The sequence below is a fragment of the Anomaloglossus baeobatrachus genome, chromosome 3 (genome assembly GCF_048569485.1).
Source record: "Anomaloglossus baeobatrachus isolate aAnoBae1 chromosome 3, aAnoBae1.hap1, whole genome shotgun sequence".
Taxonomy (NCBI): Eukaryota; Metazoa; Chordata; class Amphibia; order Anura; family Aromobatidae; genus Anomaloglossus; species Anomaloglossus baeobatrachus.
In genome coordinates this window covers 85214480-85233433 of record NC_134355.1, presented here as the reverse complement: position 1 = coordinate 85233433, position 18954 = coordinate 85214480, and the positions used below count along the sequence as shown (strand labels likewise).

The 18954-nt window shown below is 45.5% G+C and overlaps 1 long non-coding RNA gene across 1 annotated transcript; it reads left to right on the top strand.

Moving 5' to 3' along the window:
- Positions 1-743: 743 nt before the first annotated feature.
- Positions 744-18508, top strand: LOC142294996 (uncharacterized). Its single transcript, XR_012751341.1, has 3 exons — positions 744-858; positions 1481-1668; positions 18435-18508. It is a non-coding gene; the product is annotated as an uncharacterized LOC142294996 (long non-coding RNA).
- Positions 18509-18954: the final 446 nt, after the last annotated feature.

Genomic DNA, 18954 nt, shown 5'->3' with positions numbered 1-18954 from the left:
CACGGACCGCCCCCTTAGAAAGGAGGCGGTTCGCCGGTCACAGCGACGTCGCCGGGCAGGTAAGTATGTGTGACGGGTCTGGGCGATGTTGTGCGGCACGGGCAGCGATTTGCCCGTGTCGCACAACAGATGGGGGCGGGTACCCACACTAGTGATATCGGGACCGATATCGCAGTGTGTAAAGCCCGCTTTAGTCTTTAAATGGGTAAAAAAAAACGGTGTCCAGGACAGCTGCTAAATTGCTGATCACTGGGGATTCTATCAGTAGGATCCCAATAGATTTCACTTTTCATTCTTCACAGACTCTTTGGAAAATGAAAGGTTGAATCTGATTGGTTGCTAAGGGCAACTAAGTCAGTTTCACTTTACACCATGTTTGATAACCCTATTACACATACTGTCCACCTACTTTTGGATCACCCTGTATATTAATTGGTGTGGTGGTGCACATCTTTCCATTCACCAGGTGCACTTCAGAGCCTCCTTCTTTAGATTAGAGGGAGTCCAAGCTCCCATTGATCAGCATGGTATCACCTATCCCCTGAATCGGTGTTAACTGAGTAGGAATAAACAAAGTTTCATGTTTTTACTGATGACTGATGCTGTGGATTTTAAAAAAAATGCAGTTTTATAAAAGAAGCGGATCGTAATACTGGATGTTTTCGCTGATATTACCTTCAAAGAAGCATTGTAAGATACACAAGTGTTGGCATAGCTTAAAACTACTGGACTCCAAAGGAAAGTCTGTACTGATCCTGCTCTGTAACAGAGAGGCTTTTGGTTTCCCCACAGGCACCAGGGTGACGGCAGCCTCTGTTCTCCTTACAGTTACACCACAGTACCCTAGTCATTTAATAGGTAAGTGAGTGTCCCAAAAGGTCGTGAAAATCGCATGCCATATGGGAGGTGAGCGAGGACGTTACTGTACTTTATATTATGTGTTACAGTTTTCTTTTACTTTTCTGAGGCACCAAAAATTGTCCTTGCTGAAAAAGTGATTTTCTTTTAACTATGCACCAAGCATTCCTTTGTTATGAGTTACCATATTTATGTGAAAGTCAGTAGCTATTAGTCAGCATGCTAGGAACGTGAGGATGAACCCACTGCCTCTGTTTATAATGCCATTTGGCCAAGGCACCATCTGCAAATCCTTTTTACAATCCCAAGGAGCAGGGGCCACATTCCCACTTCTTATTCATATTTCCGTATGTATTAAAGAAGCCCAGAGAACACTTACAGAGATGGTACTTGGAAACCATGTGGCAAAAATTACAAAAACCACAAAGAGGCTCCTGTACACGCGCTGCCCAGGTCGGACCCCACTGACCTTTCACACAGTCGTTTCCTACAGTTTATTTTTTTGGCACACTGATTTGAAACGTGTTGTGACCTTGTGTCTGATGTTACGGTTTAGGTACTGTAGGTATGCCGGCCTGTCATTTCTTATTTAGGTATTAAATGGAATCTTCCTTTCTTACAGGAAATTAAAGCTGCTCAGACTTCAGTTCTCTTACACATGTGAAAAATGCTCTCTAGGAGAGACAGAAATAGTAAGGACATCCCAGTCCTTGATAGACACGGACGGGGAGAGCATCAGTGCCAAATTCCAATTCGGGACAACTTTCCAGAAAATATTTGGAAATATCTTAAAGAAAAGCTCTATTATAGGTAAAATATTATTCAGGAGTTTATCAATTAAAAATTAATGTGTAGCTCCATATCAGCATGGGTTTATGAGTGATTGGTCTTTTTAGGCCTCATTCCTATCTGTACAGCCAATTGGTGTTTTTTATCCTCTGGTCTGGCAATGCAATGCTGGAGGCAAACTAATGTGATAATGTACTGTATTCTATAGTATGGTTTGAGATAATTCACATTCATTTGGCGCATCAGTTGTTACACCAAACCCTTCAAGACGCAGGATCAGAAAACACTACTTATTTCAGTTTTGTAAAACAAGATCGCAAAAAAGGAGGTAGACTGCTGATACCATTTTGACATCAGTTGTCATCAATGGAGGCAAAAAATTATATAGATGGTCAAGGTATATGGAAGCCTGGCCAAAATCAATCTGATCAGCTTCTATGAAGAGGTAAGCTTTAAGCCCTCCCCATACACATTACACTAATTACACTAATTTTGGCCACACATATTGACACTCTAATTTGTATGGAGCACCAGCCAACCTATTGTTGTTGGGTTTGGTGATCGGGCATGTCCGATTTTGGACTGCCAATTTGAGATGAGTGGACCCGTTAAAGTTCAATTTGGTAGGTGTGTGGCGCCCCTGCGGCTTCAGGCACCACAGGGTAATGTGGCGCCTAATGGGGGTGTAGTACTTATCCCGGGTTCAGGGAAGGTCGATGCTGGTTACACTTACACAAACATACAGTCAGTGGGTTGCCCTCCCCAATGGGGACTGTTCCAGGGTCGGATCACAGTAGGGGGTCACTACAGCAGTGGGTTTATAGGACGCCACCGCACCAGGAGCTCCCCGATCCACTGGAACTGACTCAGAGTCAGGTAAAGGAAACCACCAGGGGGAGTCAGGAGCACACAGTGGGAAGAGCAGGTGTGCCGCCTCCGTGCCAGCAGCCGAGCTGCACGGATCCGGGTCCGCGGTGGCTCGAGGGTCTCCGGACCCGGGGGTCGTGTGGCCACTCAAATGAAGAGGTTATTTACAGGGGATGTATTAGAGTTTGTGATGCCACCCGTGGTATGTGGTAATTAGGAGTATCACCGCTGCAGGTGGGAGTACCCGGGGATGATGGAATGGGGCAGCCAGGTGTGCAATTCCCTCTGACGACCTGATAGTCCAGGGGCGTCACACAGGTTGACCTAGTGAGATTAGTGAACCAGCCGGTGGCAGCGGCTGAGGGCAACAGCACCGAACACACAACACAACTACAACGCGGGAGAACAGCTTCAGACAAAGAGCAGAGCGGACATGCCGCAAGCAGCTATGTGAGCCAGGGCACTCAACACGGTCGCTGGGGAGAAGCAAGCGGCTGCTTCCACAGGACCGGCACTGTCAGGATACAGAATCCTGGAGCAGATACACTTCACGTTATCTACCAACTCTGCAAGGGTCACGGGGAATGGCTAGAAGAGTCACCGGACCCGTCCCAACGAGTCTGCAGCAAATAGCATATAGGATCCAGGGTTGAGGAACGGCCCCACAACGGAACTGCGCTATCAGCATACAGAACGGGATATTTTACTGACATCGGGACCCTCAAGTGCTTCACGCCACGGGGGTCCGATACTTAGCGAATCAAAGGAGGAAAGGGCTCACAGGCTGACACACACATCGGACATGACCTTTCACGGATCCGGGATCGGCTGGAGCCCATTGTGATGGAGACCGGTGTTCTGGGGCAGCACCTGACTGACTTTTGAGTAAAAAGACCTGGAACTAAACAGCCAAACAGTAAATTAAGATTGGTTTGGCCCTCGTACTTGACCTGAACCCCCATGGAAGTCACTAATTGGGCAATACGGGTCTCTGTCCACAAGCAGCCAGCCATAAATAGAACACTTCAGGGGACGTTTTTTCTCCATTTTTTCTTTTTTTTGGTGCACACTACATTCGATCATGCTGTTGTTACTCCCCAATGTGAGCCGATCAAACACTGCAAGCGGCTCACACTGAGCTGAGCACCGAGTGCACAGTGATGCATACCTCCCAACCGTCCCGGATTCTGCGGGACTTGCACGATTTATCAGGGCTGTCCCGCACTCCCGCGGCTCACAGCTGATGTCCCGGCTCCTCCCCTCAGTGAAGTGAATAAATTAAATTAAATTATCATCGGCTCTGGATTTTCGGGGTTGCCAGGACTTGAACTCGTGGAGCTGTGAGTTCATTGTTACAAAGGCAGCAGCTTTACCACTGAGCTACTGCCTCTACTGAAAGCAATAGGAAGATTTTGTTATCTTGACCTCTATACTGCAGGTGAGACACCAGAAGCAGGTTATTCAGCTGCAAAGATGGATGAATGGAGGGATAGAGGGATGGATGGAGGGATGAATGGAGGGATAGAGGGATGAAAGGAGGGATAGAGGGAGGGATGGATGAATGATAGAGGGATGAATAGAGGGATGAATGGAGGGATAGAAGGAGGGATGAATGGATGGATAGAGGGATGAAAGGAGGGATAGAGGGAGGGATGAATGGAGGGATAGAGCGATGAAAGGAGGGATAGAGGGATGAAAGGAGGGATAGAAGGAGGGATGAATGGAGGGATAGAGGGATGAAAGGAGGGATAGAGGGATGGATGGATGATAGAGGGATGAATGGAGGGAGGGATAGAGGGAGGGATGGATGCATGGATGATAGAGGGATGAATGGAGGGATAGAGGGATGGATGGATGGATGATAGAGGGATGAATGGAGGGATAGAGGGAGGGATGGATGATAGAGGGATGAATGGAGGGATAGAGGGATGGATGGATGATAGAGGGATGAATGGAGGGATAGAAGGAGGGATGAATGGAGGGATAGAGGGATGAAAGGAGGAATAGAGGGATGGATGGATGATAGAGGGATGAATGGAGGGATGAATGGAGGGATAGAGGGAGGGATGGATGGATGATAGAGGGATGAATGGAGGGATGAATGGAGGGATAGAGGGAGGGATGGATGGATGATAGAGGGATGAATGGAGGGATGAATGGAGGGATAGAAGGAGGGATGAATGGAGGGATAGAGGGATGAAAGGAGGGATAGAGGGAGGGATGGATGATAGAGGGATGAATGGAGGGATGAATGGAGGGATAGAGGGATGGATGATAGATAGAGGGATGAATGGAGGGATAGAGGGATGAAAGTAGGGATAGAGGGAGGGATGGATGGATGATAGAGGGATGAATAAGGGATGAATGGAGGGATAGAGGGATGAAAGGAGGGATAGAGGGAGGGATGAATGGAGGGATAGAGGGATGAAAGGAGGGATAGAGGGATGAAAGGAGGGATAGAAGGAGGGATGAATGGAGGGATAGAGGGATGAAAGGAGGGATAGAGGGAGGGATGGATGGATGATAGAGGGATGAATGGAGGGAGGGATAGAGGAAGGGATGGATGCATGGATCCATCCATCATCCATAGAGGGATGAATGGAGGGATAGAGGGATGGATGGATGGATGATAGAGGGATGAATGGAGGGATAGAGGGAGGGATGGATGATAGAGGGATGAATGGAGGGATAGAGGGATGGATGGATGATAGAGGGATGAATGGAGGGATAGAAGGAGGGATGAATGGAGGGATAGAGGGATGAAAGGAGGAATAGAGGGATGGATGGATGGATGATAGAGGGATGAATGGAGGGATGAATGGAGGGATAGAGGGAGGGATGGATGGATGATAGAGGGATGAATGGAGGGATAGAGGGATGAAAGTATGGATAGAGGGAGGGATGGATGGATGATAGAGGGATGAATGGAGGGATGAATGGAGGGATAGAGGGAGGGATGGATGGATGATAGAGGGATGAATGGAGGGATGAATGGAGGGATAGAAGGAGGGATGAATGGAGGGATAGAGGGATGAAAGGAGGGATAGAGGGAGGGATGGATGATAGAGGGATGAATGGAGGGATGAATGGAGGGATAGAGGGAGGGATGGATGATAGATAGAGGGATGAATGGAGGGATAGAGGGATGAAAGTAGGGATAGAGGGAGGGATGGATGGATGATAGAGGGATGAATGGAGGGATAGAGGGATGAAAGGAGGGATAGAGGGAGGGATGAATGGAGGGATAGAGGGATGAAAGGAGGGATAGAGGGATGAAAGGAGGGATAGAAGGAGGGATGAATGGAGGGATAGAGGGATGAAAGGAGGGATAGAGGGAGAGATGGATGGATGATAGAGGGATGAATGGAGGGAGGGATAGAGGGAGGGATGGATGCATGGATCCATCCATCATCCATAGAGGGATGAATGGAGGGATAGAGGGATGGATGGATGGATGATAGAGGGATGAATGGAGGGATAGAGGGAGGGATGGATGATAGAGGGATGAATGGAGGGATAGAGGGATGGATGGATGATAGAGGGATGAATGGAGGGATAGAAGGAGGGATGAATGGAGGAATAGAGGGATGAAAGGAGGAATAGAGGGATGGATGGATGATAGAGGGATGAATGGAGGGATGAATGGAGGGATAGAGGGAGGGATGGATGGATGATAGAGGGATGAATGGAGGGATAGAGGGATGAAAGTAGGGATAGAGGGAGGTATGGATGGATGATAGAGGGATGAATGGAGGGATGAATGGAGGGATAGAGGGAGGGATGGATGGATGATAGAGGGATGAATGGAGGGATAGAAGGAGGGATGAATGGAGGGATAGAGGGATGAAAGGAGGGATAGAGGGATGGATGATAGAGGGATGAATGGAGGGATGAATGGAGGGATAGAGGGAGGGATGGATGCATGGATGATAGAGGGATGAATGGAGGGATAGAGGGATGGATGGATGGATGATAGAGGGATGAATGGAGGGATAGAGGGAGTGATGGATGGATGATAGAGGGATGAATGGAGGGATAGAGGGAGGGATGAATGGAGGGATAGAGGCAGGGATGGATGGATGATAGAGGGATGAATGGAGGGATGAATGGAGGGATAGAGGGAGGGATGGATGGATGATAGAGGGATGAATGGAGGGATAGACGGAGGGATGGATGGATGATAGAGGGATGAATGGAGGGATAGAGGGAGGGATGAATGGAGGGATAGAGGCAGGGATGGATGGATGATAGAGGGATGAATGGAGGGATGAATGGAGGGATAGAAGGAGGGATGAATGGATGATAGAGGGATGAATGGAGGGATAGAGGGAGGGATGAATGGAGAGATAGAGGGAGGGATGGATGGATGATAGAGGGATGAATGGAGGGATGAATGGAGGGATAGAGGGAGGTATGGATGCATGGATGATAGAGGGATGAATGGAGGGATAGAGGAATGGATGGATGGATGGATGGATGATAGAGGGATGAATGGAGGGATAGAGGGAGGGATAGAGTGAGGGATGGATGGATGATAGAGGGATGAATGGAGGGATAGAGGGAGGGATGAATGGAGGGATAGAGGGAGGGATGGATGGATGATAGAGGGATGAATGGAGGGATGAATGGAGGGATAGAGGGAGGGATGGGTGGATGAATGGAGGGATAGAGGGAGGGATAGAGGGATGAATGGAGGGATGAATGGAGGGATGAATGGAGAGATAGAGGGAGGGATAGAGGGAGGGATGGATGATAGTGGGATGGATGGATGATAGAGGGATATATAGATACACGACAGATAATAGATAGAGATAGAATCATAGATAGATAGAATCATAGATATATAGAATCATAGATAGATAGATAGAGAGATAGAATCATAGATAGATAGATAGATAGATAGATAGATAGAGGGATAGAGATAGATAGATAGATAGATAGATAGATAGATAGATAAATACTGTATCTCAATGTTGGTGAAAGAGTCAGATTCATTTGTTCCCATAAAACTACTATAAAGAAATGAGGAAAAAAATACAAATACAATTTATTTTTTTTTATCTTCACCACCTTGGATTCAAACCAGCAACGTTCAAAACTTGTGTCCAGCAGCCTCCTAGCTTTCCTAGCTGCTCTAGCTGTTGAGCCACTAGGATTGATGATGTCAAAGGGAGGATTTCACATAAATGAACCTACAATGCAGCCTCTTACACAGCAGATTACACAGGACACAGCTACATTGTACAGAGCAGCATCTCTATGTCCTGTATTCTAGAGGGAGAGGAAAAGAGGATTTTTTTTCTTCTAATAAAGTTACTAAAAATAATAAAAAAAAATAGAATAATGTAATTTTATTCCACTTTTTTATAAAATAATAAACATCACAAATCAGCAAATAACATGGACATATTTGGTGTCCCTGTAATCGTAATGACCTGAACAACACAGCGATCAGATTATTTATGGGGATCGGTAAATGGCGGGAAAAAAAAGGCGCAATTTATTATTTTTCTTTATTAAAACCCATAAAAAATGTAATAAAAATGGATCACTGAGGCCGTGTTCACACATAGCGTAAATGCTGCATTTTTTCTGCAGGTGTCCGCGCCACGAGTGCAATAACAATGTTCTCTGATTATTGCGTGTTTGCGGTATTTTTTATACATTGTCTCCCTTATTTGATACATGTTTGTTCCTGATGTGAATCCTGAAGCTTATAAAGAAAGAAACACCAAATCCGCACCGTTCAGCGGCGTCTTTCCACGCACCAGGAGCGGAGATTTCAGGACGTCTCATCCACTTTGCTTGGACAATTAGTCCATATTCACATGTAGTGTAAATGCTGCATATTTTTCTGCTGTTTTTTTTACATTTATTCTGCTGTGTTTAATTGTCCAAGTAAAGTGTATGTGGTTCCATGAAAAGACGCTCCTGAATTCTGCGGTTTTCGGGGGGGGGGGGGTTTCTCTGGAGGTTTCTATGTGGAGCTTAAAAAATGCAGGAAAAAGCTTCTCTGTACAATAAAAACACTTAAAAACGCAGATTCACATCTGAACCAAAAACGCATTAAATAATGGAGAAAAGGCAGAAAAAATGCAGCAAAAATGGAAAAAACAGAGAAGATTGTTATGGTGTAGTTTGGTGCAGACAGAAACAAAAAGAAACAGAATTTATGCAATGTGTGAACACAGATTGATAGGCACAAATAAGCAACATGTCATATAGTGACACAGAAATATAAAAAAATTCTGACTGCTATGAATATGAATGAACAGTCCACGGCATCTGCTGAATGACCCTTACTGGAAAATGGGTGTGGCTAGGGGTGTGGCTAGGGGCGTGGTCAAAATTTGCCGCGGCGCGCGTAGCGCGCCGCATACTTTGTCCCTCTTTCCCTTCTTGAAAAGTTGGGAGGTATGGTGATGCTCAAGCAAGTGGTGTCATACGTAAAGCACCCAAACTCCGAATCCGAACTCTTTTTTGTAAAGTCTCTGTTTGGTACACTGAACATCGAACTTCGGGTTCACTCATCTCTACTGCTGATTGCTATGTTCTCCAGGAGTTAACTAATCGACAGAGCTTTCTGTCAGTGGCTTTCTCATAAGGAACACTTGGCCGAACAAAGTACTCCTGTGTTGGAGAGAGCCAGCAGAAATGCTGGAGCATCATTTGGCTAACAGCCATATAATGTGTACGGGGACCTTTAGACTATACAAGGATGAATTATTTGATGTCATAGACCTTGATTTTTTCAAAGCATTTGATACTGGGCTGCATGAAAGGTTTGTAGATAAAATGGGAATGCTCGGAGTGGGAGAAAATATGTGTATGTAATGGGCTTAATGATCAAGATCAGTGGGTAGTTATTAAAAAGATACAAAGAGCGCAAAATAGGGTTTTACCAGATAGATGGTGAGTAGGATAAATGAAACTTACTCACCTGGTAAGGTTGTGGAAGGCACAACTCCTCTTAACAGTGTGTAATAATAAAGAAAGGGGTGGTTGCTGCAGCTCCACGGATTACATCAAGCAGTAGCTGGAGGGAAAATGGAATTATAGCCGCGCTACCAACAATGCAGAATAATGTGGATTAATTTTTGTATTTTATTTTAACAGGTCGACGCGTTTCTGGGAACAAGTCCCCTTCCTCAGGACCACATAAATCAACAATAGTTATATAACTGTTAATAGTTATTAACAGAACATGTATAAATTGAGGTTAAAATACTAATGGTTTCCCCAAAGCTCATTATATGGAAACACAAAATTTCTTACTAAATCTTAATGTCTTCAGGATAGTGAAGTATACGGGGCTCCTTTGCTGTCCCTCCCACTAGGGGACCCTAGGCTATCCCTACCTTCAGGGTTACCCTTATTGGTGGAGATACCTGAGCCCCGTGCCTGGCTATTCTCCTTACCAGATCTAATTTGTTACCCCCTCCCAAGGATGCAAGAGGCAGGAGTGTGATGACAACACAGATTAAAGGGCACGTTACACGCTACGATATATCAAACGATATGTCGTCGGGGTCACGTCGTAAGTGATGCACATCCGGCGCCGTTTGACATATCGTAGCATGTGACAGCTACGAGCATCTGTTAACGAGCAAAAATACTCACCTTATCGTAGCTTGTTGACACGTCGCTCATTTTCTAAAAATCGCACGTCCTTCTGCGCGCCGGTTGTTCATCGTTCCCGGGGAAGCACAGATCGCTGCGTGTGACACCCCGGGAACGATGAACTGCAGCTTACCTGCGTCCCGCTGTGTGATGTCGCTGTGACGCCGAAGGTTCCTCCCCCTTCAGGAAGAGGATGTTCGTCGCCCACAGCGTGGTCGTTTGGAAGGTAACTACGTGTGACGGGGGTTTACGCCATTGTGCGACTTCGGGTTAACAAATTGCCCGTGCCGCACAAACGATGGGGGCTGGTACGATCGCAAATGCGATCGCACGAGAAATTAATACGTGTAAAGCAGGCTTAAGACTGACAGGGAAAAAAACAATTCTCAGACACACTGCAAAATCACAGGAACAAACAGTAAGAGACCAAGGGCCGCTTTACAAGCTGCGACATCGCTAGCATTTGCTGGCGATGTCAAGCGCGATAGCACCAGCCCCCGACGTACAGACGATATGTGGTGATCACTGCCGTAGCAAACATTATCGCTACGGTAGTGTCACACGCACATACCTGTTCAGCGACAACGCTGTGACTGCCGAACAATCCCTCCCTCAAGGGGGGGCTGCGTTCGGCGTCACCGCGACGTCGCTAAGCGGCCGGCCAATAGAAGCGGAGGGGCGGAGATGAGCGGGACGTAACATCCCGCCCACCTTCTTCCTTCCTCATTGCCGGCGGAAGCAGGTAAGGTGAGGTTCTTCGTTCCTGTGACACATAGAGATGTGTGCTGCCGCAGGAACGACAAACAACATCGTACCTGCAGCTGCAACGATAATTTTGAATGGACCGCCATGTCACCGATTAGCGTTTTTGAAAATTTTTTCAATTCAAAATCGCTCATAGGTGTCACACGCAATGACATCGCTGACGCGGCTGGATGTGCATCACAAATTCCGTGACCCCAACGACATCGCTTTAGCGATGTCGTAGCGTGTAAAGCGGCCCTAAGGAGACAAGCAAAAGCAGGAAGATAGCAACAAAAAGACATTGAGAGTGAACATCATAACCGCTCACAGAATAATGCACAACAACCCCCAGTAAGTCTGAGTCACAACATCTCACCAGTCCAGTATAGGTAAACTATAGTTGGCATTTTGGGAATAGTCCAGCCAGCATATATAAGAGGGGAGCAAATGTGACTGGCTCCCTCACAGCATGTGACCAAGTGAGATTAACAAGTAGCCCAGCAGAGATTAAAGCTGGGTTCACACATAGCGACAGCGACAACGACGTCGCTGTTACGTCACCATTTTCTGTGACAGAACAGCGACCTAGTAAGTCGCTGTTATGATCGCTGCTTAGCTGTCAAACACAGCAGACGCAGCAGCGATCATAACGACACGCGTCGCTGTGGAAGCGATGCTGCACTTGTAAACTAAGGTAAATATCGGGTAACCATTACCCGATATTTACCTTGGTTACCAGCGCACACGCTTAGCGCTGGTTCCCTGCTCTCCTAGGCAGGGTACACATCGGGTTAATTTCCCGATGTGTACTCCGGCTCTGGCTACGTGTGCAGGGAGCCAGCGCTAAGCGGTGTGCTCTCACGCTGCCAGTGCCAGCTCCCTGCTCACGTAGCTGGAGTACACATCGGATACGGTAATTAACCCGATGTGTACTCTGGCTAGGAGAGCAGGGAGCAGGGAGCCGGCACTGGCAGCGTGAGAGCGGTGGTGCTAGTAACTAATGTAAATATCAGGTAACCAAGGAAAGGGCTTCTTGGTTACCCGATGTTTACCTTGGTTACAGCTTACCGCAGGCTGCCAGTCGCCGGCTCCTGCTTCCTGCTCGCTTCAGTTCATCGCTCTCTTGCTGTCACACACAGCGATGTGTGCTTCACAGCGGGAGAGCGACGAGCAAAAAATGAAGCAGGACATTCAGCAACGACCGGCGACCTCACAGCAGGGGCCAGCTCGTTGCTGGATGTCACAAACAGCGACGGGACGTCGGTGCCACGTCACAGAAAATGGTGACGTAGCAGCAACGTCGTTGTCGCCGTCGCTGTGTGTGACACCACCTTAACTCTTGCTAGCCTGCCTATGTCTGCGGGTCAACACCTGAGTCTGCCTGCACTGATAACACACATCAGGGAAGTTTGCAGGCAGAGTGCCAGAATCTGTAGTTTCCACAGATCTGGACGCCACCATGACTTGACAGTTGGTGATGCCTGAAATTTTTTTGTTGTGACAGTTATGAACCTAAATCATTCACACAAATGGGAAACAGAAAAGGGGAATGCACGGCTGCATCCAACTGGTCCCTGTAAAGATTAAAGACCCTATCCACACAACTAACAGCACTGCTTTGGACCTGGCTTCATAAAAGTCCATCAAAGGCTTTCTCATGCCTCCTGAGGAATCAGTGGGGAAGACGTGAAGCACTGCCTACAAGGGGAGAGGAAGGAGTGCAGTGACAAACAAATATCCTGTGTGAGCTAAACTGATACAGGTACAAATAAGGTGAAATGATTAAGGATCTGGGAAGAAAAACACAGACAAACAGCAGACACTCAACTGGGGTTTATTTACAAGGTAAATCCCAAATCCAAAGAGCTGGAGATCCCAGGAACAAGTTTACAGAGAAATATAGCCAGCAAAGAAATGTAATGAAGGGAAAACATAGAAATCCCCATCCAGGTTGTGATAGGACAAACTAAAACAGGACAATGAAACAAAACACATGAAGAGGATAAAGCCCAGAAAAGAATACCAAAGAAAATAGTAACCATCAGCATTAGAGGAAAGGAAAAGGACCATGGCTCAACAGACAGGGGAGCCGACCACAGAGCCTGAGGTCACCAGATCAAATCCTGAAATCAAGGCATGACACTAAACTGACAAGGAAAACGTACAACGTGTTCCCTATCCACAGTGTACATATAAGTGCATTGAATGGGCTCCAAAGACCCAAGGGGAGAGACCATGATTCATCACCCAAGATGCTAGAGCTGTGCCAGCAGAAGAGAGAAAAGTACCCGGGTGGATGGAGCGGCTCTCATTGAGATGGCTCAGTATGTGGACAGTGAGCATCAGTGGTCAACAAATTGAATCAACTGTAAGCAAAGTGATACTATTTTAACTGTATTTCTCTGTTAATGTGTTGCCTCATGTAAAACAGTTGATACCATCAAGCTTCTGGCCTCCTTCTGAGTGAAGGGATGTATTAAAAGGTAATATATCTTTGCAAATAAACAAATCACACTGCATATGGAAAATTGTGAACACATAGAGACACCAGCAGGCAAGAAATACATGGTAGAGATTGAGAAGCTTTAAAAGCAGGAAACCAAAGTAACAAATCAAGTATTGTAAAAGATGGCCAAAAGGCTATCTAACAGCTATGTATAACTAATTCAATGGTCAATATAGAGATCTCTCTATTTATAGCCAAAACAACATCTTTAACATTTGCAATCCACTTGGTTTTGAGAAACTACATTCTCTGAACCTACTTGTAGAGGATTTTGGACTGTACAATCAGTGGGACTATAAAGCTCTTCTCCAGATGAAGGTGTCACTGCGACTTCATAAAATTTTAAACATGCCTTTCTGGTGTAATAAAATTGGAATTTATTGATACTAGATTACTAGAGCTTGGCCTTCCATCCAAGAATTTATGCTAGTTGCAATATTTTAAGTCGGGCCTTCTTCGGGATAACACTGCGGAATAAGCTGAATTGGATGGACTTAGACTTTTTTCAGTCTTACAAACTAAATTACTATTCAATAGCCTGAATTTTGCAGCATTATTATTATTATTGTGCCATTTATTCCATAATGCTTTGCAAGTGAAAAAGGGATATACATAATAGAGACAAGTACAATATACATAAACAATACAAGGCACAAACTAGTACATGAGGAGAGAGGACCCTGCCGGCAAGGGCTCACAGTCTACAATGGATCGGTGAGGATACAGTAGGTAAGGATCTACAAACTGTGCATTTTATTCTTTTTCTAGGAGATGCATGAAAAAAGTTGACAACGAAGCTTTATAATTTATACCATACAAAACATACTTATCTTCAAATTTCCCATCTAGGGAGCCCCAATTAAACAATAGTGGGAGGCAGACATGAGATCATTGCAATATTGATGAAAGCGCCTATAAATATACAGTATGTTGACAACATAGTGTGAGTGCATAATGCTTTGATTTTTATTATTACTACTAGCTGTAGTACCTGGCGTTGCCCAGGATAGTAACTGTCTCTCTGTCTCTCTCCCAGTCTCTGTCTGTCTCTTAGGGGTACTTTGCACACTACGACATCGCAGGTGCGATGTCGGTGGGGTCAAATCGAAAGTGACGCACATCCGGCGTTGCTGTCGATGTCGTAGTGTGCAAATCCTTTTACATACGATTAACGAGCGCAAAAGCGTCGTTATCGTATGATCGCTGTAGGGTCCGACATTTCCATAATTTTGCAGCCGCGACAGTACGATGTTGTTCCTCGTTCCAGCAGGCAGCACACATCGCTGTGTGTGAAGCCGCAGGAGCGAGGAACATCACCTTACCTGCGTATCGGCTGCAATGCGGAAGGACGGAGGTGGGCGGGATGTTTAAGTCCCGCTCATCTCTGCCCCTCCGCTTCTATTGGCCACCTGTCGTGTGATGTCGGTGTGACGCCGCACGACCCGCCCCCTTAGGAAGGAGGCGGGTCGCCGGCCAGAGCGAAGTCACTGGGCAGGTGAGTGCATGTGAAGCTGCCGTAGCGATAATATTCGCTACGGCAGCAATCACAAGATATCGCACCTGCGACGGGGGCGGGGACTATCGCTGCAGCGTCGGTAACACATTGTTACCAATGTCGCAGCGTGCAAAGTACCCCTTAGTCTCTGTCTGTCAATCTGTCTGTCTCTAGAGGAAGAGCTGTGGAGAATAAAGCGCAATAGGGTCTTACCCTTATAGGCACAGGGCAATAGGCAAGGGGAGCAATTATACTCACCAACTGTAGTTGTGACAGTCACAACTACTGTAATCGCATTTACAAATGGATCCAGGCAGCGGCAACCCAAAGCGGCTGATAACAGAGAACAATTGTAGAAAAAGGGTTTCTATACCGCGCCAATGATCACAAATCTGGAAGTCGGATTGATGTGGCTTTATTGTAGCATAGGTCTACGCGTTTCAGGAGCTCTGCTCCCTTCCTCAGGACCATATGTGATTTGATGTTGTTTCTATGGTCCTGAGGAAGGGAGCAGAGCTCCTGAAACGCGTAGACCTATGCTACAATAAAGCCACATCAATCCGACTTCCAGATTTGTGATCATTGGCGCGGTATAGAAACCCTTTTTCTACAATTGTTCTCTGTAATCTGTCTGTCTCTGTCTCTTTCTGTCTGTCTGTCTCTTTCTTTGTCTGTCTATATCTGTCTGTGTCTGTCTGTCTGTCTTTGTCTGTCTATATTTGTCTGTCTGCCTCTGTCTGTGTGTCTCTGTCTGTCTCTGTGTGTCTGTCTTTCTGTCTCTATTCATGTCTGTCTCTGTCTTTATCCATGTCTCTCTCAGTCTGTCTGTGTCTATCTCTCTGTCTGTCTCTGTATCAGTCTCCTTGTCTGTCTCTCTCTATCTGTGTCTGTCTGTTTCTCTCTATCTCTGTGTCTGTGTCTGTCTGTCTCTTTCCAGGTCCATCTCTTTATAGGTCCGTCTCTTTCCCTGACTGTCTTTTTCCCCGTCTGTCTCTTTCCCCATCTGTCTCTATCCCCGTCTGTCTCTTTCCTCGTCGGTCTCTTTCCCCATCTGTCTCTGTCTCTTTCCTTGTCTATTTCCCTGTCTCTGTCTCTTTCCCTGTCTCTGTCTCTTTCCCTGTCTGCCTTTGTCTCTCTGTCTGTCTCTTTCGCTGTATGTGTCTCTTTCCCTGTCTGCCTGTGCCTGTCTGTATCTGTCTGTCTCTTTGACTGTCTGTCTCTCTCTTTCTGTCTCTTTCCCTGTCTGTCTGTCTCTCTCTCTGTCTCCCCACCGACATCTTATTACCTCACACATAAGCTTGTTATACTAAAAATTTCTTTTGTTCCTATAGCAACCAATCACAGCTCCTATTAATAACCTGTAGCTTCCAGCTCCATTCACTTTAATGTAGGCAGGTTTTTTGGAGAGCAACTGTAAAGCGCAGGGTTACATTTTTACATCAAAACATAGACAATGACGTTCCCTGAGTCAAATGAGACGTCTGTGCAAACCTTTGTGATTGTAAATGCAATGGTGCATATTCCTTTAGCGGACATACACACATACACACACACAGACACACACACACACACACACACACACACATGCATATATATATATATACTCAGCGAAGATTACTATTTCAATTATCAGGTATGATGTAAGATATACTGACCAGGAAATCTAGATATAATTTGATTGTTTGGTCATCAAGATTGTTAGTCCTTTAGCGTTACCCAGGTTGCACCACGTGGAGGTGGACTAACATTGCACTCAGCTGAACAACTATTTGCGTATATTATCTGGTGCTATTAGACCTACACTTGTTCACTGGTTACCTGTGCTGAGTCATATCGCACCCGCAAATCTAAGAAGACAAAAGCTCCTACTTAAAGAATACACTAAAGTAGAGAATAATGAAAAACTTCCAATACACCAAAATATCAGAGATGTTACAATACAACGATTGAAATCAAGACACCCACCCATCCGAACTGCAATCACCTTGCATGAACAAGACTTCAATTTAGAGGAGAAATGGCGAGAACTTTGGGTCAATGTAGTAGACGGTGATCCCCAAATATTCCCTAATTTACAAAACCCTCCACCAGGCTTCAATCTACCAAGGAAAACATGGGTTACTCTAAATCGTATCAGAACAAACTTTGGCGTCTGTGCAGATTTTATGTATAAGTGGGGAAAATATGACTCTCCGACCTGTGACTGTGGAGCAGATCGTCAAGGAGTGCCCCCTGAGATCCTACCATGGTGACAAGAATGATTTCTATATTGTAAATGATAACGCTATTGCATATATAGAAAATCTTGATATTCAACTTTGATTTTTATCCTTTTGATATTTTTCAATCACTGTCTATTGTCTGGTGTTTATTTTTATATGATGGTAAGGTATACATTCATACGATTAAATAAACTATTTCAATTAGCTGACAAGGTCATATGGTACGAGCTCTTCTCTGTCTGTCTGTCTCTGCCTGTCTCTGCCTGTCTCTGTCTGTCTCTGTGTGTCTGTCTCTCTGTCTGTCTCTTTCCCTGTTTGTCTCTGTCTGTGTGTCTGTCTCTATCCATGTGTGTCTCTGTCTCTATCCATGGCTGTCTGTCTGTGTCTATCTCTCTGTCTGTGTCTATCTCTCTGTCTATCTCTGTATCAGTCTCTCTGTCTGTCTCTCGCTATCTCTGTCTGTCTCTATCTCTGTCTGTCTGTCTCTCTCTATCTCTGTGTCTGTCTGTGTCTTTCTGTCTCTCTTTATCTCTGTATCTGTCTGTCTCTTTCTATCTATCTCTGTGTCTGTCTCTCTTTCCCCATCTGTCTCTTTCACCATCTGTCTCTTTCACCATCTGTCTCATTCTAGATCTGTCTCTTTCCCTGTCTGTCTCTTTCACTGTCTTTTTCCTTGTCTCTGTCTCTTTCCCTGTCTGTCTCTTTCCCTGTTTGTCTCTTTGTCTGTCTCTTTCCCTGTCTGCCTGTCTTTTTCCCTGTTTGTGTCTGTCTACCTCTGTCTGTCTCTTTCCCTGTCTATCTGTCTCTGTCTCTCTGTCTCTTTTCCTATCTGTCTCTGTCTGTCTGTCTCTGTCTGTCTTTCTCATTCCCTGTCTGCCTCTTACTCTGTCTGTGCTTATGTCTGTCTGTCTCTTTCTGTCTCTCTCTTTCCATTTCCCCACCAACATCTTATTACTGCACACATAAGCTTCTTATACTAACAATTTCTTTTGTTCCTATAGCAACCACTCACAGCTGCTATTAATAACCTGTAGCTCGCAGCTCCATTCACATTAATGGAAGCAGGTTTTTTTTAGAGTAAATGTAAAGCGCAGAGTTAAATTTTCCCATCAGAACATAGTCTACGACATTCCCCGAGTCACATGATGCCTCTGTGCAAAATTTTGTGATTGTAAATGCGACAGTGTGGATTCCTTTAGTGGACATACACACACACACATACATACATACACTCAGCTTTATATACTAGAAGATTACTATTTCAATTAGCTACCATGGTCATATGGTAAGAGCTCTTCCTTATCGAGTAACCTCCCCTGACTTTTATTTAAAGGTCTGGCATCAGTCCAAGAGGTCTGAAAGCAAAACAACTGAGCAGGCAGTGTGGGCACCGCAGAAGAACAGCCACTAATTACACAGACCATGGACTGGCGACACTCAAGTGGAGAAGAATTAAAATGAAAGTATGCTGTTGCTGTATATAAAGCTTGCAGTTTATTTTTTTTTATAAAATATCTCAGAATAAAGCAGCTATATTTACCAACACCTGGCCAAAATACTAGTGCACTGCAGTATGCAGCAGAACCTTACCATGATAAAAGGTGGAGGCAGAGGGGGTGAACAGTTGTGATGAAACAACTATTCACACACCAACCAATCATGGGGGGATTGTGGCTTAGTATTTAAAGCTGAGTTCACATGTCCAGTAGTCATCTGTTAGGGTACGCTCACACGAGCATATGTCTCGCGTGAGTGCAATGCGAGAAAATCTCGCATTGCACTTGGACCAATTCTGGATGAGAGAAAAATCACATCATGTTGCGATCGGATACTGAAATCTTGCAAGACTCGCC